Source organism: Kogia breviceps, chromosome 10 (genome assembly GCF_026419965.1).
Source record: "Kogia breviceps isolate mKogBre1 chromosome 10, mKogBre1 haplotype 1, whole genome shotgun sequence".
NCBI lineage: Eukaryota > Metazoa > Chordata > Mammalia > Artiodactyla > Physeteridae > Kogia > Kogia breviceps.
This window is the reverse complement of record NC_081319.1, coordinates 82,199,687-82,224,994: the sequence shown is the minus strand read 5'-3', so window position 1 is coordinate 82,224,994 and position 25,308 is coordinate 82,199,687. Positions and strand designations below refer to the sequence as shown.

The following is a 25,308-nucleotide window of genomic DNA, read 5'->3' as shown; positions in this document are numbered from 1 at the left end:
AGGAGATGGAAGGAGCTTGCTTGCCTGCTGAATGCAATAGTAAAATCTCTCTGTTGACCCGTGATGAATCAACTTAATCAAGAATTAACACTTCACTATGTTAAGCCACCAAGATCATGGGGTTATTATAGCAGCTTATTCTGACCAATACCCCTATCCATCTTCCAAACCTCACATCAACTGCCTACTAGTTCTATTATCATCTGTAAAATGGGTATTTTCATTCTGTAGGTCCTCACCAGTGATTTTCTAAGTACATATGCATAAGAATCAACTGGATTTTTATCTGGTAACACACTTGATAGATCTTCCAGTGAAGCTCTTAAATATACGAGCATACCACCTCCTGCCATTGTTACTGGTAGCAGTTCTATTCTGGAGCCTCATCCAAGTTCATCTGGGATGCTAAATTCCAGGTGGTAGGTGATGATTGTCAAAATAATCAGTTTGCTCTCAGGAGCAAAAATAAGTGACAAAGACATTCATAGTTTGTGCAAAGTAGGGTGAAATGAATTATGGAACTTATCTGTCACCCTTCTCTCAGCTCCCATAACCCTGCTGCCCTTAAGGAGAAAAAGATACCAAGGCCCAGCTGGGGATTAAAAGCCAGCCTCCTAGGCCCCCTGTGCGTTTTATACCAGCAGCTCTCCCAGGCACAGACCCTACAGAACTCAGAATCCATGCCCTCGGGGCCTGGCCCTGGCAGTCTGACTGGATTAGAAGAGAATGCAAATCTGACTCCACCAGGAAGAAAATACAAGGAATCAGGGGAGCAGGCGCCCCTCTTCTCTGTTGCTGGGAACAATCGCTACAGTTTGAGAGGCACAGATGAACAGCCCTTGTAAAATTCCTTCTCCGCTTGCCAAGCTCTAATTTATGCTGGAAATTCAATTTATCGCTGTGCCCGTTCAGAAGACCGCGGTGGAGCTAGTGGGAGATTTAGTTTTAGTGAAAGTGGAAGTGGGGGCGCTGTGGGGAGGACAGCGGAGGAGGGACCCGCTGGAGGGAGTGACCACAGAGCAGGCACAGGGGGTGCGGAGAGCGCCCTGCACTGCACCTCCTGCCACAGCACCTCTTTTAACAAGGTCCCCCAGTGTCGCAGGGTTTCCCTACAGGGCGGAGAGGATAGAAACGTGACAACAGCTTCATTAGAGGCCAATGTGCAAGATGAAGGCTTTGGGCTCCCGTGCCTACAGCGCCTGTCCTGCTCCTTCCTTGTGGTGGCAGTTAAGTCCCCACCGCTCCCCTGCAGAAAAGGAATATGCAGAGGACCAGTTCCCAGCTCCCATAGGTGACCTACAGAAACCAAAGACCCAGGCCTGTGAACTGTCCTCCAGTCCTGCCTTCTGCCACTATTTCTCTGTGACCTCAGGCGAATCATTTAACCTCTCCGGGCCTCAGTCTTCTCCTTGGTTAAATAAGGATAAGAGCAAAGTTTATCCCTGCTCCCCTCACAGGACCATTTGAGGATGAAATGAGCTGAGTAATGGGATTGGATAATACTTTGCTCCTAGATTTCTGGGGAAGGGTGAGGTTGCCTACAAAGGACCCCAGCAAATTCAGTGCGCCTGACTTGAAGCTCTCAAAGAGGCCAAGCCGAAAGTCCCCTTCATCTCTGAAGCCTCAGCATTAGCCTGATGCCTAGAACAATAAGAGCTGTCCTTGCTTGAATGCTGTCTTGTGGACCATGCCCTATTCTTAGCAGTCAATGAACAATGTCTCATTATAAACCTGAAAAAAAAAACATATGAGGAAGGTACCATTACTATCCTCATTGAAGGAAACTGTACAAGTTGTCAACCAGCTGCAAGAGAAGGGATCTAGGTCCCTGCTCTTGGGTCTGGAAGGACCTGGTCCTGTTTCAACCAATAGAATAAGGCAGAAGTCAGGGTTATATCCCCAACCCCAGGTTGGGTCATGAAAAGCAATGCAGCTTCTAGCTTGTCTTCTGGCGCATTCCTACACAAAGCCTGGGTAGCTATATGAGTATGACCACCTTGAAGCTGCCACTGTGGGACAAGGTCCAGCCACAGGGAGAGGCCACAGGGAGGTGCTCTGGTGAGCAGTTCTGGTCAGTCCAGCCCAGCCCGGCCCTGGCAGTTCCAGCTTTCAGAGGACTTTGAGAGTCTTCAGCCTTCAAGGCATCCTCAGGCTCCAAGTCTTCTCCTCTGAGACCACAGCTATCATGAAACAGAAACAGCCACCCCTGCTGTGCCCTTATCTGAATTCCTGACTCTCAGAACCCATGAGCCGAGGAAAGCAGTTGTTTAAAGCCATGACGTTTGGGGGTAATTTCTTATACAGCAAGAGTAACTGAGACAGAAAGCAAAGAGAGGTGTAGGCCTAGGGCCATGAGACTCATAGCTTGAGAAGCCAGGATTCCCCAGCATGTGACCCCGGCACTCACACTCTTAATCACAGGCTCTTCTGCTTCACTAGATTCGTTGTGTCCGTGGATGTCCACGGAATGGGTGAAAAAGAGCTCTGGTTACTAACAGTTACTATTAATTACAACACAAATTTTTATTGATTTTTGTAAACGTACAAATATTTAAATTATAAATGAGTCAATCATTTTTCTTTACACAAATCAACCAAAAAGAATTACTACAGCTATTCTCAGATAACACCTCATAGGTAATAATTATGCTTTTAGAAACTCGAAACAGTGATAAAATGCATGCACTCTGCACAATACAGCCACATCTAGATGGACAAAAGGGTTTACAGATTAGCGTGCCAAGGTCAGTCCAGTGTTGAAACCCAAATCCGGACTTTTCTCAGATAACGAGTGGCCTTTCTTCTCAAAGAAAATTCAGCAAAAATCTCTCCTTTTTAAAAATATCCTATAATCCTTACCCTATCATACACTGTAGTATGGAACATCATAGTACAAGCCAACCAACCACATAAAATGGTCGTGGGTTAAGGAGTAAGCCCCGTACTCACAGGAGACAACATTATTATTGAGGATGCTGACAGTGAGAATGATCCTCCCTCCTGGAGAGGATCCAGCAGCAAGTAACACCACAGTCCCACAGTCTGAAGAGGAAATAAAAAGCTTCCTCACCTCCTTCAGTTTCCCAGCCCACTGAGATTCACGGTTTTTTAACTTCCCATTAACAAGTGGGAGAACCCATAGTACAATATTGGCACTGGTTTCCCTGAACCTCAGGAAGAATACTGAGTGTACGTGTTGTCTCCACTCTAAAGAAGAAAATCTTATCACAATGTATCTTAATTATGGTGCATCCCTAAAGTCTAGAGCAACCTGTCAGCTTATGATTTCTTAAGGGGGTTATGGTCAAGATGCTGTGAGCCTCAGATTGCAGGAGCGCCCCTGGTTTTCCAGTGCAGATGTCTGTCCCACTGAATCCAAGGAGATCATATTAATTTGGACTCCCTTACTTGACCACTTGCCATATGAGCCACAAGACACTGCGACAGTAGTTGCTCAAATCTTGTTTTGTGAATATCTGTTCCTAAGCTCTTCACTTTCCCTCTGCATGGAATGTCCCCTGTACCCAGACCTCTCTGCTGGTCCAAGTTCTGTCCTTTTTGTCCGGTCTTGTTCGGCTTCGACAACTGCCACCCAACATCCCTCTCCGAAATACCTTTGTCTTCTGAATTCCAGCAACATTTGCTCTAGATGTCGTCGGCATCTGCCATGTTTCCTATAACATGTGTCTCATGTCATTGTCATCACAGACATCCTTCTTTTCACATAAATGACAAGCCATGTGAGGAACAAAGAACCGTCTGAAATTGTATAGTATCACTGGCAGTTTGGGGTTTGGTAGGCGTCCATTGTTTGGTGGTGAACAGAGAATACGAGGAAAGCTCCTGTGGCAAGGTAGGAAGGGGATCAGGTGGAGAGATAAAAAAGGGGGACTCTAATCCTTGCTCTGTGGTAGTTGATAGACTGTGGCCAGGTCATTCCTTTGTTTAGAACTCAGCTTCCTTTTCTATAAAAGCCTTGGCTTGGACAAGATGGCCTCTGGGTCCCTCTAAATGCTACTCGGAGGTCTACTGGTAAGTGTGCAAGAGGCAAAGAAACTTTTCCTGTTTTAGGATTGCATGTTTATTAGTTAACATACACTAAAAGAGATACGTACTTAAATCTCAGTGACTTAACACAGTAGGAGTAAATTTCGGGTTTGTGTATAATCTAATCTGTGGCAGGAGCTGGGCTTTGCTCCACACAGCCAGTCAAGGGCACAGACAGGTCGAGACTCTTCCAGATTCAGTGTGACTTCCAAAATCTCCCTGGGCACAGACATCAGGAGAGGAGAGAGAGGGGGTCCTCCATGAAAATAGAGTTGCCAGATAAAATACAGGATGCCCAGATGAACAGTAAATAATTTTTAGTATGTGTCATGTAATTATTTGAAAATTCACATTTATTGGGTATTCTGTTTTTATTCGCTAACTCTGACAACTCTGCTGGGAAGTTTTTACGTGCCAAGCCTTAAACTAGTGCTCATCACTGCCACTAGCCTTCCATTCATCAGAACTCTGTCACATGACCCTACCTCGATACAAGGGATGCTGGGAAGTGTAGCCCCAGCTGGGCAGCTTCTTCTCAGCAAAAATCGACACCTACTGTTTTTTATGTTGCTCTAGAGCATACTAACCCACTTACGCCACTGCAAAGTATTACTATCAACCTGGCTGACTCAAAGGGAAAATAAATAGTATTTTAAGGTATTTTTCTCTAATAATCTCAAAGACTTGACATTTTTACACATAAATGGACTGAGGCTAAAATTGAGAGAAATAGGAATTTTATCCCATTCTGAGATCGAGGAAATGGAGCTTTACTTTATCAGGAAAGTTTACTTACCAAATAGAGAAAGAAATCAGGATCAATAGGTCTTTTTTTTTTTTTTTTTTCATTTGCCTAAGTTAAACTAAATTAAATGTTAAATCACATACATTGCCTCTATTTACACACTATATTATCATTCAAAAGACTCCAGAATGTCATTTTGATTCAGTGAAACTGATTGTTCTCTATATTAATCCTGGGGTCCTATCGTTCCTTTATTTCCCCCATAATATTATTATTTTTTGAAGTGTAGTTGATGTACAATATTATATGTTACAGGTGTACATTATAGTAATTCACAATTTTTAAAAGTTAAAAACTCCACGTATAGTTATTATAAGATATTGGCTATATTCCCTGTGTTGTACAAAATATCCTTGTAACTCTCCTCGTATTATTTGGATTGACACCTGGGCAATATAGTAAGAAATAAGATGAACTCTCATTTTGCTAATCAAAAGTCAAAATTCACTGCTGCAGTATAAACTGCCTGGTTTTCTTCTTTGCTCTGAAGGCCATACCAGGAAAAAGCCATTACAATGTGCAAACATCTGAGCTACCGTGGCTAGCCCGCCAAGAAATAGAAAAGGCTATAATGTCTGAAAGCTAATGTGGAGTCGGGGATGGATGGAACAGACCACAAGATGAATGGAAAGCAGTGTGGTCGGTAGAGTGTTCAAATTTTTTTTTTTTCAAAAGGAATTTTTTACCCCAGGCCAGAAGCCTTTGTGTCAGGGAGGCTGTCTCATTTCTCTGCTCAAAGGCTGTCAAAGATGACTGAGATTTGAGAGCAGCTTCTGACGTTGACCAGGTCAAAGAGGCAGCACTGCCAACCATCAGTCACTGCATCAGCGGTGAGCTGTGGAGACACGTGAGCCCCACCGTGAAACTGGGAAAGCTCTTTCCTCCAGAGGAACAGAGGAGGAGGGGGGAGGTGCAGACGAGAGAAAGGGAGGAAAGGCCCAGGTCAAACAGTCACCGTGAAGTTTACCACGTTAGTAATCAGCGGAATCAGAGAAACTTTCTCAGTCCCCTCTGTGAGTGTTCTGAAGAAAGAAGTTGACTAGAGGTAAAAGTCATATTTATATTACTGCACTAAATCAATATATAAAACCCTCCAATATACTCTCTCAAGGTTGCTCCAGAAAGTTAGGACCTGCCGTGATTCCGATTCCACCTGATTGTGTTTGCAAACAGTGCAGGTCGGGGGCGTCCAGACCATGGGAATGTGGTGCTGGTACACTACAGTTCCTGCCTCGGCTATCAGCTGGGTTTGCATAAAGCTGGTCAGGCCGCAGCTCAGTCACCCTTCTTTTCAAAATCAAACACTAGCTCACTGGAAGCAAGTCTCAGTGGACAGGGCAACGCTCTGCTCTGGGAAGGATGGCCCAAGGGAAGTCACCATGCGTCATCTCTGTAGGTCACCTCCCCCCGCCGCCCACCCAAGATAGGCCAGCCCAGGGCCAGCAAGTTGGAAGCTTTAAAGCCGTAAGTGTATCCTGAAGTCCTAAAAGGAAATGGGAGAGTTTTCCAGATTTCCGTGCCCTGTTTGGAGTCAAATGAAAAAATGCATCTCAAACCCAGTGACTTGGCCAAATATCTTTACATCCTTTCTGAAACTTCAAAGGCTACCTAAACCACCAGGCCATAGGGAGTCTATAGAGATACAGAAAAAAAGCATCTTTCTATCGGCAATGCACAGAAACATTGCCCAGTTTGGGGGATGTTTCTCCAATTCCATTGATCCAGCTGAGTAGTTCTCCATTGGAGGAGGACATTTAGCGATGTCTGGTGATAACTGTTGTTGTCACAACTAGGGTGGGGTTCCCTAATGTCACTAAACATCCTGTAATGCTCAGGTCATATATCATCCCCTTTCCAAAACAAGGAATCATTTGCCTCAAAATGTCCATTGTGGTGAGGCTGAGAAACCAACACTAGTTAAATTTAGGGTACTCTGGCTATCAGATATGGGAAAAGCCTCTCAAAACATCTCATTCACTATCCTAAGATCATGTTCTAGGGCTCATATTCCTGGACTATTCTGCACTCATCCTTTCCTGTATTTTACTATTTTTCTTGTTCCCCATTTTTCTATCTATAAGTATAAAAATTAAATTATTTTTATTTTTATTCAATCTTGAGAGTGTAAATTTCCATGCACCTGTCATAATAAATAGGTTTGTCTCATTTCACCCTCATAAAAATGTTAGCCAGCTCTGAGTTGATCAGTGGGACAATTTGATACATGAGTTTGTCAAACCCTTTGGAGTTGGGTTAGCCGGACCTCAGACAGATCTATCTTCTAGGATCCTTATATTTAGAATGAGAAACCTGTAAATAGCCAGTTGACCTCTCCCTAGTCTCACCCTTGGAAGGAGTAAAGGGGCTGGAATGAGATTCAGAAAGTTTTCCATTTTTTCCCCTGTCTTGTTTTTTAAGATCCCACATCCTGTGGTGTCTTAAGATCTTAGAGCTCCTGGTAGCCCAAATTAACCTTTTTAGAGCTTTACTTTAAATTTGAGTCCTCTTTTTGGAATAACAGACATTCTTTTCAGCATTACTGCTTTCAGTGTTTCATCTGTTTCCTCTGGTAGATCTTCCAAGTGGAAATTCGTTTTCTCTCTGCCCGCTCATTTGTCTTTCTCTCTTCTCCCTTGAATCTGCAATGCCTCTGAATTTGGTAGCATCTGCACATTTCATGACTGTGTTCCTCGTTCTCTCAACCGGATCATAAATAAAAATGTTAAACAGCACTGATCCTGGCTCGGCCTGTTCCCTGTGGCATTTGCCCAACTGGGTACACTGTCATTTATCTTGACTTTGCCTTCAGTTTCTTGGCTGAAGTCCTTCATTACTTCAAAGGTAATGTAGTTTCTGTTAGTGGCTGTCATCATCTTTAAAATTAACTATATTTCTAAATACTTCCATTGTCTTTTCTTGGTGACCGAAACATGCAGTGTTCTCTCCCTCAACATTCTAAGTAAGTTTCAAGTGGTCTCTAGGGTGAATCTTCAAATACCATCCTCTTAAAAAACTTAAGCCAGAGATGGTTAAATTGTTAATGCATCCTCTTTGGTTCTTCTTTTGACATCAAGGAAAGTGACTCTTTGGCTCATGGGAGAAAAATGAACTATATTCCTAATCCCATTCGCTTTCTTCCACCTTGGGGGTCAAACACCAACTCCAATCCTTGTCTTCTCTCCTTTCTTAGAGAATCCCTGACATACATCCGAAGCAGGTGCACCATGGCCATCTAGCGCCCCCTGGGGCTGCCCAAGAGGACACCTGATGGGATAAACCAAGGTGTGCTTCACAGGGAGCCTCACCAAGCCACTCTTACCCTGGAGGCAAACTAGTCAAGATTCCCCCTTTTGTTTTTGAAAACTGGTTGCCTGGAATCCAGCTTCAGAGAAGCGGTTTATTTTAAGATGACAATTATTCCAATGAAGTTCCAAGATCGCTGAGGATGCATGCCTTGAGAGGTGGACCGCTGATGCATTTCCTGCAAAATAGAACGCTGCCATAGATATCCAAGGCAATTTTTCTAGATTTCAGGTTAAATCAGTCATTCAACAAGTATTAATTCCAGACCCAGATACTATTCTAGGTGTTGAAGATTGAGTGAACAAGAGGAAAATTTCCTGCTTCCAAGGAGCCTGAAATTAAAGTGGGACAAAATAGACTAATAAACAAGAAAATGCTGGTGGGTTGTCAGGTGGTACTACATAAAGACAAATAAAGCCATGCAAGAAGTGAGAACAATGTGTGGGGAATGAAGTGGCTATTTTAAGCAGGATGATGAGGGAAGGCCTCCCTAAGGAGCAGCATTCAATAGGGATCTGAATGAAAAGGAGAAGCGAGTCCAGTGAAGATCTGGGGGAAATGCCTTCTAGAGGTGACGTTCAGAGGCTTGAGACAGCAATGAACCTATCACGGCCAAAGAACAGCAGGAGCGTCAGTACAACAGGAGCTGAGCAAGACGGCAACAAGGGCGGAGAGACATGGACGGAGGCCGGATCACGTAGAGCCTCGTGGAAAGAACTGTGAAAGGGGTGGAGGTTAGTTTCCCATGGCTGTCATCATAAATTACCACAAGTTGGGTGGCTTCAAACAACAGCACATTTTTCTCTCACGGTTCTGGAGGCCAGAAATCTGAGATCGAGGTGTCATCAGGACCGGTTCCCTCTGCGAGCTCTGACGGAGAATCTGTTCTGTGCCTTCCTCTTGGCTTCCGGTGGCTGCTGCAGCCCTTGGCCTCCCTTGGCTTGTAGATGCATCACACCAACCTCTGCCCTTGTCGTCCCATCACCTCCTGCTCTATGTCTGTACACCCCAAATTTTCCTCTGCCTTTCTCTTTATAAGGACACCTGTCATTGGATTTGAGGCTCACCCTAAACCCAAGATGATCTCATCTCGAGAGTCTTAATTTAATTACCTCCACAAAGACCCTTTTCCCAGATAAAGTCATATTCACAGGTTCCGGCAGTCGGGGCAGATATTATCTATGGAGTGGGGACAGGAAGCGCTATTCAACCCACCGCAGGGAGCCAGCGGAGGATTTGAACAGGGACTCTACCTGACCTACTATGTTTTAAAGGATCACTCTGTCTGCCACGTAGAGTATTCTGGCAGCAGCAAGGGTGAAAGCATGGAGATGACACAGTTTCCCATGGATTCCACTGCTTTCCATTGAACAACTGTGGACATGAGGGATGGGTCTGTCAGGATACTGACACTTCTGTTTTTACACTTGTTGAAAATTTCCAACATCAAAATTAGAAAAACAACTCAATGGGGCTTCCCTGGTGGCGCAGTGGTTGAGAATCCGCCTGCCGATGCAGGGGACACGGGTTCGTGCCCCGGTCCGGGAAGATCCCACATGCCGCGGAGCGGCTGGGCCCGTGAGCCATGGCCGCTGAGCCTGCGCGTCCGGAGCCTGTGCTCCGCAACGGGAGAGGCCACAACAGTGAGAGGCCCGCGTACCGCCAAAAAAAAAAAAAAAAAAAAAAAAAGTAAAACAACTCAAGAGGTCCAAAGTATTTATAAACTATGAAACAAATGCTATTTATGCTCACTACAGGAATCTGGAAAACACAAAGTATTAGAATAATTTTACAAAATTGCTCATAAGGCTGGCCGTTAGGGTTGTCCAATGTATCAAGTACCAAGTGCTGGAGAGGCTGGCTGACTGCTTTTAGGGACTTTTTTTTTTTTAATTGAAGTATAATTGATTTACAATGTTGTGTTAATTTCTGCAGGACAGCAAAGTGAATCAGTTATACATACATATACAGTCTTTTTTTCATTATGGTTTATCATAGGACATTGACTATAGCTCCCTGTGCTGTATAGCAGGACCTTGTTGTTTATGCTTTCTATACATAATGGCTTACGTCTGCTAACCGCAGCCTTCCCCCAACTCCATCCCTCTCCCAACCCCTCCTACTACAGGACTATGCTTTAATCTGAGTGCACCAAATGAAATGAAGAGCTTCTGTGAAGTTTGAAGAAGTTGATCTTTGAAAACATTTTTCCTTGGGTCTCTGCATGTTGCCATATCTCCAGGTCAAAACAGAAGCACTACTCAGGAAACACATTTTCTTTGTGTAAAGCTGAATTTCAGTAGGTACCTGCAGACGACCAAATCTGGGTCCAGGTGTGCAAACCAAGCGTTTCAGTGCAAGAGGAGCTTCCACAAAGACACCCGGATTGAAGCTTTCAGGCTTTCATTGTAGGGCCCTTGCTTCACTGGGAACTTCTTCCCCCCTCCCCTTCTACCAGATACACCAATACCATCACTGTCTCTTCTAGGGGCTTGGAATTTACCCTCTTCTGGAAAATATACCAGCTAAATTAAAAAATTAGAGGAATCCACAGAATTTCACAACCGGCACAGCCATTTGGGATCGTTACCCCAAATAAGCTGGGAAACTCAGCTGTGGTGATAGGCAGGTGAGCTCTGCTGAGCTTCCACCTGGAGAGTGGAAGTGTGTCTTTCCACAGTTAACTGCTGTCATAATGAGCTCACAAATGGTTTCCTTCCTGCATCTTTCTGGCTGTGCCTCTGCCTCAAACAGCTGTGGCATTTGTCCCTGGGACTCTGAAGACAATGTCCCCATTCTAACAAGATTTTGCTCTTGAGTAAAATAATTTTTCTTACTATGGTTTTAGATTTTTTTTTTTTTTTTTTTTTACATCTGTAATCAGTTTTCAACGAAGTCTGGGTTTTTTTCTCCCACATTCAGAAGTGATTTATATTAGGCATTAAAGACAAACATGGACTTTTTTTTTTTTTTTTCCTTAAGCAAGCAAGCAAGCAAGCAAGAGAAATCCAACAATAACTTGGAGTAGATTTACAGTTAGTTCTTCCACCCTTTCTCTTGCCCTGGAGCCTGATGGGACTTGAGTGTCCTTGGAGGAATATGGCAGAGGGAAATGCTAGGGGCCAATTGCTGATTTTATCATTCAAACGCAAAATTTGTTACACCACTTTATCGGTCACAGGGAAAGCAATTATACTGTGGTTCAATTTTCCACTCAGTGGCTGTACTGGGGATCAAAGTCAGTTTCATGATGGGAAAAAAATGTTTTGCTATTTTATTTGTTACTTAAAATAAAGACGTACCATTATTATAATGCTTTTGGAGGTTTTTCCTACCCTCAACCTCTACTCCTTCCTGAGATACAGTGGATTATTTTGGCTTTCTCCCTCCCTTTGATTAAATAATCAGTTTTCTTCCCATCCTCTAAAGTGTATTTCACTGTAGAAATGAAATTGGCATGGTTTAAGGCAACATAGCATTAGGACTCTAATCATAGGCACAAAGGGCAAAACCTGCCCTATGCTATATATTCTTTCCCAGATGGGTACTGTTTCAAAAGAATCAGGTATTGCAATGGTTTCTGTGTGCATGCATGTATCGTTATGTGTTGTTCTGAGCTCATGTTTACCGTCACTTGTCTTTCATGTGAGATAATTAGCATACCTTTCAGCTATATTTATAACTTCTTTTTTTTTTTGCTATAGAAAGTAAATAGTTAAGCGGGATTAGGTGTGGAGGAGGATTCATATGAAATTCTTACTAAAAATCATACATGTTAATGAAATAAAATAGGGTATTTTCTCTTTACAGTATTTTTCTCTTATTGTCTTTTTTTTTTTTGCAGTACGCGGGCCTCTCACCGCTGTGGCCTCTCCCATTGCAGAGCACAGACTCCGGATGCGCAGGCTCAGTGGCCATGGCTCACGGGCCCAGCCGCTCTGCGGCATGTGGGATCTTCCCGGACCGGGGCACGAACCCGTGTCCCCTTCATTGGCAGGCGGATTCTCAACCACTGCGCCACCAGGGAAGCCCTTGTCTTTCTTTTTATCCAAGAAATTCAAGTAAGTAAAATTTAAACTATCAATACCAAAAGAACTTATAATTTTTCTAGAGATCTAACTTTAGGACTAGTTGATTACTAACCCTTTTTGTTTAAAAGTTCCACTTTTAAACCCAGAAATCCAGTGATGGGAACCTCAAACAACTGTGCTATGGGGCTACAGTTTGGAGAGCTAAGTGAAAACTAATATTTTTATTGAATACTTATTCACATTTGTTAAGAAAACAGAGACAAGTGACAGATATTTCCCTCTCTTAGACTATTCCAAGTTCACTCTCACATTGCTAGTTGGTTTCAGCTTTTACAATTTGACTGCCATCATCTTTATTTTTTCTGGTCTCCCGCTAACTGCCTCCAGGCTCCAAGAGTCTTACAGCGCATCCCCTGAATCCAGGAGCAGAGAATTCTGGAATCTGCTGTAGGTGAATAATTGTGGCAGTAACTGAGCGATGGTCTGGCTACCATGGGACACTTCTGTCCTCACATGGAGCTTGGGTGATGGGAGGGGAGGTGAGTGTCAGGCCCCATAAAGGTTAGAAAGGGGAGGCAGGCGAGCTGGCCCTGAGGGGACCAGCGCCACAGGCTGGCTGGGGTCTGCCTTCCTCAGTTCTTTTCTGGCCATCCTTGGTGCTGTCTGTCTGGGTTTTTGAGGAGGATTAGGGTGAGTGCCAACTTTGAAAGTAGGAGAGTCTCCCTCTCAGCGGTTTCCCTATAGATTTGCCCACTTTTATGAATTTAAAGTGCTTTCTATATAATGGTGAGTTTTATGACTTGGGGCAATAATCTGCACCTTGGAAAAACGTGCATGTGAGAAAGCCATTTCTGACAACTACAGCTTCCGTTTGTTGAACGTTTATTATGTGCTAGGTTCTGTATGTACACTAGCCATCATATCCTTGAAGCAACACTGCAAGGCACATATTATTACTCTCAGTTTTTAAGATGAGAAAGTTGAGACCCTAAAATCTACTTAAACTATGCTTTAAACTATTCCCCAAACTATCCTTAGAATATGTGCTTACTATACGGTAAAGAATATACAGATAACAGTACTAACCAGTCCAAAAATAACAGTACTCCTCATTTAATCTTAAATATCATCTTCCAAAGCTTCTAGTTCATTTTTTTACCTTTATGTACACCAAATGCTCAAAGACCCCTAATTAATTTGACCTAAAATTTAACTTATTTTGGCAAGGCAGACTAATGCAAATTTAGCTTGTCCATAGAAGTATTACTGCATAGTGTTCTGAACCTGTGAAAATATCAACTATTATGTCTTAATAAATGTATTTAAAGCTGGCAATTACTTTGCTACTATTCTGATTTGTACTGAGATGAAATTACAGTTTTATTCTATTAAACAAAATGCAACTTTTTCAATGTAGTCACTGGCATAGTGACCAAGTACTGTTCATTAAAATATTATTTTTTAATATCTTTATTGCAGTATAATTCCTTTACAATGGTGTGTTAGTTTCCGCCTTATACCAAAGTGAATCAGTTATACATATACATATATCCCCATGTCTCTTCCCTCTTGCATCTCCCTCCCATCCTCCCTATCCCACCCCTCTACATGGTCACAAAGCACCGAGCTGATCTCCCTGTGCTATGCGGCTGCTTCCCACTAGCTATCTGTTTTACATTTGGTAGTGTATATATGTCCATGCTGCTCTCTCACTCCGTCCCAGCTTACCCTTCCTCCTCCCTCTGTCCTTAAGTCCATTCTCTATGCCTGCGTCTTTATTCCTGACCTCCCCCTAGGTTCTTCAGAACCATTTTCTTTTTTTTAGATTCCATATATATGTGTTAGCATATAGTATTTGTTTTCCTCTTTCTGACTTACTTGGCTCTGTATGACAGACTCTAGGTCCATCCACCTCTCTACAAAAAACTCACTTTCGTTTCTTTTTATGGCTGAGTAACATTCCATTGTATATATGTGCCACATCTTCTTTATCCATTCATCTGTCGATGGACACATAGGTTGCTTCCATATCCTGGCTATAGTAAACAGAGCTGCAATGAACATTGTGGTACATGACTCTTTTTGAATTATGGTTTTCTCAGGGTATATGCCCAGTAGTGGGATTGCTGGGTCGTATGGTAGTTCTATTTTTAGTTTTTTAAGGAACCTCCATACTGTTCTCCATAGTGGCTGTATCAATTTACATTCCTACCAACAATGCAAGAGGGTTCCCTTTTCTCCACACCCTCTCCAATATTTATTGTTTCTAGATTTTTTGATGATGGCCATTCTGACCCATGTGATGTGATACCTCCTTGTGGTTTTGATTTGCATTTCTCTGATGATTAGTGATGTTGAGCATCCTTTCATGTGTTTGTGGGCAATCTGTGTATCTTGTTTGGAGAAATGTCTATTTAGGTCTTCTGCCCATTTTTGGATTGGGTTGTTTGTTTTTTTTGTTATTGAGCTGCATGAGCTGCTTGTAAATTTTGGAGATTAATCCTTTGTCAGTTGCTTCATTTGCAAATATTCTCTCCCATTCTGAGGGTGGTCTTTTGGTCTTGTTTATGGTTTCCTTTGCTCTGCAAAAGCTTTTAAGTTTCATTAGCTCCTATTTGTTTATAATTGTTTTTATGTCCATTTTTCTAGGAGGTGGGTCAAAAAGGATCTTGCTGTGATTTATGTCATAGAGTGTTCTGCCTATGTTTTCCCCAAGAGTTTGATAGTGTCTGGCCTTACATTTAGGTCTTTAATAGATTTTGAGTTTATTTTTGTGTATGGTATTAGGGAGTGTTCTAATTTCATTCTTTTACATGTAGCTGTCCAGTTTTCCCAGCACCACTTATTGAAGAGTCTGTCTTTTCTCCATTGTATATTCTTGCCTCCTTTCTCAAAAATAAGGTGACCATATGTGTGTGGGTTTATCTCTGGGCTTTCTATCCTATTCCATTGATCTATATTTCTGTTTTTGTGCCAGTACAATACTGTGTTGATTACTGTAGATTTGTAGTATAGTCTGAAGTCTGGGCACCTTATTCCTCCAGCTCTGTTTTTCTTTCTCAAGATTGCTTTGGCTATTCAGGATCTTTTGTGTTTCCATACACATTGTGAATTTTTTTGTTCTAGTTCTGTGAAAAATGCCATTGGTAGTTTGATAGGGATTGCAATGAATCTGTAGAGTGCTTTGGGTAGTATAGTCATTTTCACAATGTTGATTCTTCCAATCCAAGAACATGGTATAACTCTCCATCTGTTTGTATCATCTTTAATTCCTTTCATCAGTGTCACAAATAAAGAAAACTACAGGCCAATATCACTGATGAACATAGATGCAAAAATCATCAACAAAATACTAGCAAAAAGAATCCAACAGCACATTAAAAGTATCACACACCATGATCAAGTGGGTTTTTTCCCAGGAATGCAAGGATTCTTCAGTATATGCAAATCAATCAATGTCATACACCATATTAACAAATTGAAGGAGAAAAACCATATGATCATCTCAATCAATGCAGAAAAAGCTTCTGACAAAATTCAACACCCATTTATGATAAAAACCCTCTAGAAAGTAGGCATAGAGGGAACTTACATCAACATAATGAAGGCCATATATGACAAACCCACAGCCAACATCGTTCTCAATGGTGAAAAACTGAAACCATTTCCTCTAAGATCAGGAACAAGACAAGGTTGTCCACTCTCACCACATTATTCAACATAGTTTTGGAAGTTTTAGCCACAGCAATCAGAGAAGAAAATGAAATAAAAGGAATCCAAATTGGAAAAAAAGAAGTAAAGCTGTCACTGTTTGCAGATGACATGATACTATAGAGAATGCTAAAGATGCTACCAGAAAACTACTAACGGTAATCAATGAATTTGGTAAAGTAGCAGGATACAAAATTAATGCACAGAAATCTCTTGCATTCTTATACACTAATGATGAAAAATCTGAAAGAGAAATTAAGGAAACACTCCCATTCACCACTGCAACAAGAAGAGCCAAATACCTAGGAATAAACCTACCTAAGAAGACAAAAGACCTTTATGCAGAAAACTATAAAATATTATTTTGATTTAGATGCTTAGATGTCAAAATAACTGGACCACCTGTTTTTCCTTCCTATTATTTTAATGAACTTAATGCTGGGCCCTATTCATCTTGTGATAATCCAGTCAATCAATTAATAATTTACCTATAAATGGTCAGCTCAAGCCAGAGGCAAAAACCTGATTTTGGTTAGGACATTGAAAGAATTGGAAAAAGTATCTAAAATATCTAGCTTTTTAAAGCAGGATTATATAGATGAAATATGGTGAACATAATACTAACTATTGTCCTATGTTCCCAATGGGTTGTGTCTGCATATCCATTAGTTGGCTGCCATCACACCAAATTCTTAATTTAGTGCAATATGAGATTGTAAATGAGGCTAGTTCTCTTTAGTGTGATGCTATGATGCATTTTAAATAACATTTTAAAACTTTCTTTGAATTGTGAACCAAATTTTTAAGTAGTCTTTTTAAGATGTTTCTTCCCATTTTATATAATTATACATTAACTCTGACATATAAAAGCTGCAATTCTAGTAAAAAACACGAAACCGAATACCTTGCCAACAATTTAATTACCCTCCCAATTAAAAAAAAACTAATATGCAAATATCCAAATTTAGAAAGTAACTGGGGGAGCTGGTAATGGTTATATTTCTTTAGAATTTTTCACTTTACCTATAGGAAAATCGATTTTTTTTTTAAATTCCAAATTGTTCTTACTCATTTCTTTTGGCACTTTACTGCATTTGCATTTTTATTATCTGCTCACCTGTTTTTATTCCTTACTGTGGAATGTCCTTCTGAAGGGCGAGATCCAGGACTTTCTTATTCTTTCTTACTCCAGTGTTTAACACATAAGGAACTAAAATACTGGTATCATAGTGAAGCAATTAACTAAATACAGTTTGAAACAAATTTTCAGAAATATATATACATAAGTACATATAGCAGTTTTTTCTTTTTTCTTAACTCCTATACCTCTCAGATGCATTAAGATCTGTTTATAAATTAGCTCTCACCTTTCTGAAAAGTCTCTTTACTTCTTATAGAAAACACATAGGGTAATTTTTCATAAAGAAATACTATGGAGCTAAATTCTCCCCCTCTGAGAAAATGTTCATAGAATCACAGAAAGAATGAACTAAGTCAAACACTTTCTTCTACAGTTTTCAGAGCAAATACTTTTTTCTGTCCTTTTTCCTTTGGCAGCACAAAGAAGTAAATGAAAGTAAATAAATAAAATATTTTACTGCTATCCAATGCTTTAAGTCCTACAATCACAAACTTATATTTACAAACACTAGATTTCAAATAGCATCATCGGTCAATAAGGCTGCCATTTCAAGCTTAAAAGCATAGCTGATGAGAGACATGATGATTGCTTAAAATAACCTAAGGGTATGAAAACTAATGTGGAGGAAGAATTATTTAGGTATAGCTAAAGCATAATTAAAGAGAGATATAACTGGATGGAGAAACATTGTTTTAAAAAAATGAAGAAGAATTTCAGAGAAAACAAAATCATTATATAAAAACCCTCAAACTTTCTTAACAGCCTATTGGGCTGTGGAAGTAGTTCTAATGGAAAGTAGCAGGAAAAAGCCAGGAGTGCTTAAAACTAGACCAAAAACTACGAAGGACGAAACAAGGATGAGGACAACCTTCCACAGGCAAGAGGTGTATAAAAGCAATTAAATAAAGTCTCCTATTTTTAAGCATCTTATTTGAAGATATGAAATCCTATTGTTTCTTCTAAGTGGATTTTCCAAGAAAATATGCTAAGCAGAGCACTGATGAATAATTTCTAACAGCCCTTCAAGTAAAATCCTAATTTTCATCCACAAAGTTAAGAATTATTTATGTACACACACCTTCTAAAGTTGATATTCTATTTTATCTTAAACCATATATACTCTGTTTTAAATAACTAAGTAAGTAAAAGTCACTCTCTTTGGACATTTTTTCCCCAAATCTATTTCCCTCCATATATAACCCTACTTAGAGCAACAGAAAAATGAAGATCCAATGTTTTTCCTCCCCAGCTATAAAAGCGCCAAGATTCTTCAGCCTGACAAATTTAAATGAGTTGAAGGCATCTCCCATATGGGAATCTGTAGCACTGGCTTATGGTTGGAGATAAATTTTTCAGTAAACCTGCACATAGGGTAAGGAAGGGAAACCTCCCTGATTTTTTTCCCTCCCTTTATCTCTTATTTCAATTGAGGGATAAATAAGCAAGAATATTCTCTCTTTTTCATCTGAATTTCCAAAAGACAGAACTTCAGATAAAACCAAGAAGATTCTAGATGATCCAGAAATTTCTGAATATAAGGAAACAATTGTTATTCTGCCATATGCCAACTAGGTTGGCTCCCTGATTGTAATGACATCCAGTTTATTTACAATGTGTATCATAGATAAACAGCAAATACTACATTTGTATCTTCTTTTATATATGTGTGTATGTGTGTGTGTATCACATATATATGTGATGGAAGTGCCTAGCAAGGTTGATCCATGAAATTGCTAGGTTAATACTGGGGCCATCTTCCTCCAAGGGTTCATTCCTCCTCTTGGTTTGAAAGATTAGGGGCTAGGGCTATATTTGCCAATCTGTGATCCTCTGCTATTTGGGTTTTTACTACCCTTAATTCTTCCTAGTTTCATTATATATTTTACCCTTGGTCCGTTCCTTGCTGAACAATGGATTCCAAATGCAGTAAATAATTCAACATAGAGGTTGATGGTGTGTCTTGGGGAAAAATCAGCTTATTTGTTTGGACTGATCTGACAAATTCATGAATTCAGTAGAGTGTTTGAATAAATCAACTAATATTCAGTTGAAGCCATGATATGAATGAAGGGTGTATGTAAATCCAAACCTCAAGATTGTTGGGGTGGCATTTTAACTCCTTCTCAAAAGAATCCTAGTCTTGAAATTAAGTCTAAGTTGGAAATTTTGAGAATAAATCTTGCCAATTCAATTTACTCTCTATGTGAACTTGGGCAAGTTATTTGACCTTCCAGTCGTTGGTTTATTCATCTACAGGGTACATGGGTATGAGGAGAGTGTGCATTCAAATAGCAAAGGAGACCTAATAATATGTATTTTCCAAGAACTTTGTGAGCCCTAGATGAGATGTGTGGCTAGACACAGTATTTGCTCAAGGAACAATATTGTGCTGTATGTATATTAAGTAATTTGTCAATTTATGATACTAAGTACATACTCGGTTTCCTTAATTTATTTATTTATTTATTTGGGAGAAGCACAATTCAGCTCATGAAAGACAATTTTTTTAATTGTTATCATTCTTATCACCTTTACTGACATATTTCACAGCAGTCTTCTTTATGCATCTTGTCTGTGAGCCAACAATCCACTGTAAGCATAAACGGAGCAATATATAAACTATAAAAACAACCTAGAACCTTATAATGATCAAACCAACAGGCTAGCCTACAGTGAGTAGCTAAGTGATAAACTAGTAGAGTATGTACATCAAATACTCGTTTTTTTGTGTGTTTTTTTTGCAGTACGCGGGCCTCTCACTGTTGTGGCCTCTCCCGTTGCGGAGCTCAGGCTCCGGACGCGCAGGCTCAGCAGCCACGGCTCACGGGCCCAGCCTCTCCGCGGCATGTGGGAAATTCCCGGACCGGGGCACGAACCCGTGTCCCCTGCATCGACAGGCGGACTCTCAACCACTGAGCCAGCAGGGAAGCCCAAATTCTCGTTTTGATCTTGGAGACTTTGCTCATAAAGTTCTTTCTACCTAGAAGTCCCTAAATAACCCTTCAGCCTTTATCATGTCACCAGAACCCACCGAGCTTTCATAGTTCATTGGTCTATGGTGGGCTTGAGTATATTGATTTGTAATGTTCTTCAGTTATTATCTGTGTTTACATAGTTTACAGCAACAAGCTTTTCAGTGAGAGCCATCTTTTATTCCTCTAATGTACCTCCCACAGCACCTAGGAGTGTACATCATGTATCATCAATTACCTACAAACTCTTATCAAACTGAATTGACTTGAAATGCATCTTACTCTATTTTGTAAATATATTTCAAGCATAAGGGATCAAGTATTACATAGTGGTGCAGTAAAACTGACTACATATTTATAAAATCCCACCCCTGAGATTTTATGACAAGGAATTTATGAATTATATTACACAAATTATTCCATCTTATAATTTTGTCTATTAAGCTCAAGGGGATGTTATCAGTTGTGGAAATTTTTTGACAGGTTGTCATATTTCAATCCAAGTTATAACAGATTCTGACACTCCAAAAAATCTTGATTTAATGTACCAGAAATAGACAGTGACTGTCACTGATGGTCTTGTTTGTTCTGAACTAAATTCATTCCTCAGGGTCATAACATTACATCTCAGCAATGAGATTTCAACACTGGTTCTGATGCAGGTCAATGAATAAGATGTCATGCACCCAGGCTTAACATAGAAATAATAAATGAATTGGGTTTTCTCCTTTGCCTATCAGGTTCTTTTCCACCTCTACCTCCCAATAGTTTAAGGGAAAAACAACTACAGAACTCTAGATAGAATTGGGAAGAAATAATTTCTTAATCAAAACCTATTTCTTGGGCTTCCCTGGTGGCGCAGTGGTTGAGAGTCTGCCTGCCAATTCAGGGGACACGGGTTCTTGCCCTGGTTCGGGAAGATCCCACATGCCGCAGAGCGGCTGGGCCCGTGAGCCATGGCAGCTGAGCCTGCACGTCCAGAGCCTGTGCTCCGCAACGGGAGAGGCCACAACAGTGAGAAGCCCACGTACCGCCAAAAAAAACCAACTAACAGAAAACAAAAGCCTAATTCTTGTAAGTCAGGCATAAGCTTAGGGTACAAAACAAAACAATAAAATTGTAAGCTGTACTGTATGATTTTGGTTATATTGATATAAACTGAAGAGCAAGTAGTCATTTAGAGCATTTCAACTCAACTAAAGTGTACTTTACGTGGTAAGCAGAATAATGGCCCCCAAAGATATCTATAACTTAATCCCCAGAACCTGTGAATTTGCAGACATAATGAATTGAAGGACCTTAAGATATCCTGGGTTATCCAGGTGGGCTCTGTGTAGTTACAAGAGGTGGAAGAGGGACACGGAAGAATGATGTGAATCAAAGAGGGATGCAACTACAGAAGACTGGTCAGAAAGGTGCTACAGTGCGACCTTTGAAGATGGAGAAAGGAGGCCATGAATCAAGGAATACAGGCAGTCTCTTTGAAGGCAGGAAAGACAAGGAAAATGATTCTCCCATAGAGCATCCAGCAAGTAAAGCAGCTCCACCTCCACCCTGATTTTATCCAACTGAGACCCATGTTGGACTTCAAAGATACAGAACTGTAAGATAATACATTTGTAATGTGTTAAGTAACTAATTTTGTGGTAATGTATTATGATTGCAGTAGAAAACTAATACATGACTCTGCCTGCATATAATGTTATCTCTATGAAGACATGACTTTTAATCCATTTGCTGCCCCTTTGCAAACCCGAGAATGGTGGTCGAACCATAGTACACACTTAGTACCTGTCCTTGGAATAAAATATTAATGCAACCTTTTCTATTTTACCAAAACAGTCCCAGTATATTATCTACCCTCACTCTCACAACAATCTAATTCCTTTTATTTAGGTATCATCAGCATCTCCTGAATTTTATTTTTTTTATTTATTTAAATTTTTTTTTGCAGTACACGGGCCTCTCACTGTTGTGGCCTCTCCTGTTGCGGAGCACAGGCTCCGGACGCGCAGGCCCAGCGGCCATGGCGCACGGGCCCAGCCACTCCGTGGCACGCAGGAACCCCCCGGACCAGGGCACGAACCCGCGTCCCCTGCATCGGCAGGTGGACTCCCAACCACTGCGTCACCAGGGAAGCCCCTGAATTTTATAGTGAGGGAAATATTTAGTAATTTCTTCAACATTATCTAGCTGTCAAAAGGTATGGTCAGGGCTTGAGACAAAGTCATTTGACTTTCAATCCAGTGATCTTCTCACTACATGATTACCCAATTGCAGTTTCTAAAAGAAAGAAAATGGATTGGCCAATAGAACCTTCATTTTAGTTCAATCTGTGACAAGGAACGTGTCTCTAAAACAGGCTAACACTCTCTTTCTAATTCCATTTGACTTTCAAGATAATTCAAATTAGGGATTAAATAACAACAGCACACCTTAAAAGAAATGTCTTGCCATTCTACTTAGAAAGCTCATCATTCAATGAGAAACGTTGCCTCAGGTTCTTTGTCAAGTCAGAGAGAGCACAAGCATTATCTACTGTGGTTGCTCCTAGAACCAGTTAGAATAAGTAGAGGGAAAGCAGCCACAGCTCTGCTGAAGAGCTACCATGGAAGCCAGAGGTCCACTCCAGAGGCAGACGGGCCCACTAGCCCAGAATCAGGCCTCCAGGTCACTTTGTGCTCAGGAATCCTATTTGGGTCTTCTTTGATTCCATCCGACATTAGCAGCTGTCGTAGTATACTGCAGCAGAACATATAGCCCTAAAACTTCCTGAATTAAAACAACCATAATCAGTTGGCATTTCTCATGGTTTCATAGGCCATGAATCAGAAAGGACACGGTGGGGATGGCTTGTTTCTGCTCCACATCATCTGGGACATCAGCTGCAGAATTCAGGAGGCTGAGGGCTGCAGTCATCTGGAGGCTTGACTGGGGCTGGAGGATCTGTTTCTAATGTGGCTCACTCATGCAGCTAGCAAGGCCATGCTGGACATTGGCAGAAGGCCTCAGTTCTCTCCACGTGGGCCTCTCCGTGGGGTTGCTTAGTGTCTTCATGGGATGGCATCTGGCTTCTTCTACAGTGAATGATCCAAGAGACCAAAGCAGAAGCTGCAAAGCACTTATTACCTGAAGGCACATACCATCATTTCCACAGTGTTCCATTGGTCACATAAGTCAGCCCTAATTCAATGTAAAAGAGGACTGCGCAAAGGTGTGACTACCAGGAAGCAAAGGTTATTAGGGATGATTTTGGAGGCTGGCTGTCACATTGACAGAATCAAAGCACTCTGCTCTCAGGAAACATCTTAACAAGTCCCAGAACCAACAATACTATCTGCTCTGCAAAAATAGAATGATCAAGATCACATGCCTTGTCAACCTTAGCTTTCAGGCACACCATAGGAAGTACTTTCCCTCCCATGAGAATACAGAATATTAATTAGTCAAGACAGGCTAGAAAGGAAAAGGATTGATCGACTGTAGCAAATAAAACTCCAGATTTCAGTGGCTTAATACAATCAAAAACGTTTTTTCCTTTTAATTAATATTGCATAGAGCAATGAAGGTCAGTGGTCCTCCTGGGAGTCTCCTAAGTGATAAATCAGGGATCCGTTTTCTGTCCACAACCACCATTGCCATTGGGGAAAGGGAAACAAGAGTGCGGAAGTACTGCCCAGGGTGATTTATAGTCAGACTTGAAAGGAGTGAACGTCATTTTTACTGGAGCTCAGTTGCGTGGACCCAACATGACTGCAAGGAAAGTTGGGGAATATAGTCCTTCTCAGTGCCCAGGAGGAGGAAATATGATTAGTGGAAATCTAGGCAGCCCACTGATATTTCTGTGCCACACTGAGCTACCTAAGGGGAACTGCTACCTTGATATTGGAGACATCTTTTTCTTTCTTTTTTTTTTTTTTTTTTTAGCGGTACGCGGGCCTCTCACTGTTGTGGCCTCTCCTGTTGCGGAGCACAGGCTCCGCACGCGCAGGCTCAGTGGCCATGGCTCACGGGCCCAGCCGCTCCGCGGCATGTGGGATCTTCCTGGACCGGGGCACGAACCCGTGTTCTCTGCATCGGCAGCCAGACTCTCAACCACTGCGCCACCAGGGAAGCCCGGAGATATCTTTTTAAAATACGTCTTAGCTGAGGGAAGATTGCTGCCACGTCCTGCTTGTCATCTGCCATCCAAGGAGTGGAATGGAGTTGATTCTCCCCTGCAACGCGCATGAGCTGGCCCAACCACTGACCGAACGTCTCCGTCACCAACACCAAGACCAGAGAAAACTACTTAGTCTCCAGTTTTCCCTCCGGGGGGACCTCGTTAAGAAGTGGGTGGATGGAGGCTTTACCATCTGCCTTCCCATCCTGCCTACAGGCCAGACGGTGACCATCCCACCATTCAGTGGATGATTGGACATCTCCCTGCAGGACAGAAGGCAGCTGGATCTCTATGTTAATAGCGCCAACCAGGACATACTGTTCAGGGCAAACTGGGTGAGACTTAACCAAGCCCTTTCCCCATCAAGCAAGAGGATAAAGGAATTATTGTATCAACATGGCTTTGATGATGCCATCAAGTTTTTACTTAAAGAAAGTTGGTTTGAATAGAATGTTTAAAACTTTATAATGCAAAACGCATTTCAGACTGTTTTTGATGGAAGTTTCTAATGAAATCTTTTTTTTTTCAAAGCCTAAAAGAAATGTCTTAGCTGATCATATTAATTCTCTGTTTTAGAACTATTACTCAGGATAAAGACTAAGGTCCATAGCAAGGCATCATCCACAGCCCTGGACGTCTGGCCCTGACTACCTCTCCCGCCACACTCCAGACATTGCCACCCTCCCCTCTTCACTTCTGAACTCTTCTCTTCCTTGTGGCTCCATTCACTGCTTTACATGAGCCTTCGTTCCAATCCTGGCTCTCAGTTGTAAATGACTAAAGCAAGTGCTTTAACCTCTCTAGGCCTCAGTTTCAACATTTATAAAATGCAGAATAATAATATCCACCTCTGAAGATTAAGTGAGAAAATGTATAAAGCACAGCACCTGGAGCATAGGAGTAACTCAATAAATTCTGGTTGTTTAGTTAATTATTTTCCTTCCATTTTGCTATGTTGTCAAGCCAATGTGCTTAAGAATAATAACATACCACATTAATTATTATTATTTAATACAAATTTCCTATTATTTGGAGAGGAAGCTCGATAAAGTGATTGAAATCTTGGATTCAAGCTCAGTCATTTTTCTTGGATTTAATCCCACCTTTACTGCTTTCTTGCTTTGTGAGCTTGGAAA

At 41.3% G+C, this 25,308-nt stretch overlaps 1 pseudogene; it reads left to right on the top strand.

Moving 5' to 3' along the window:
• Window positions 1-6,211: 6,211 nt before the first annotated feature.
• LOC131764198 (patatin-like phospholipase domain-containing protein 4 pseudogene) lies at window positions 6,212-24,621 on the top strand (annotated as a pseudogene).
• Window positions 24,622-25,308: the final 687 nt, after the last annotated feature.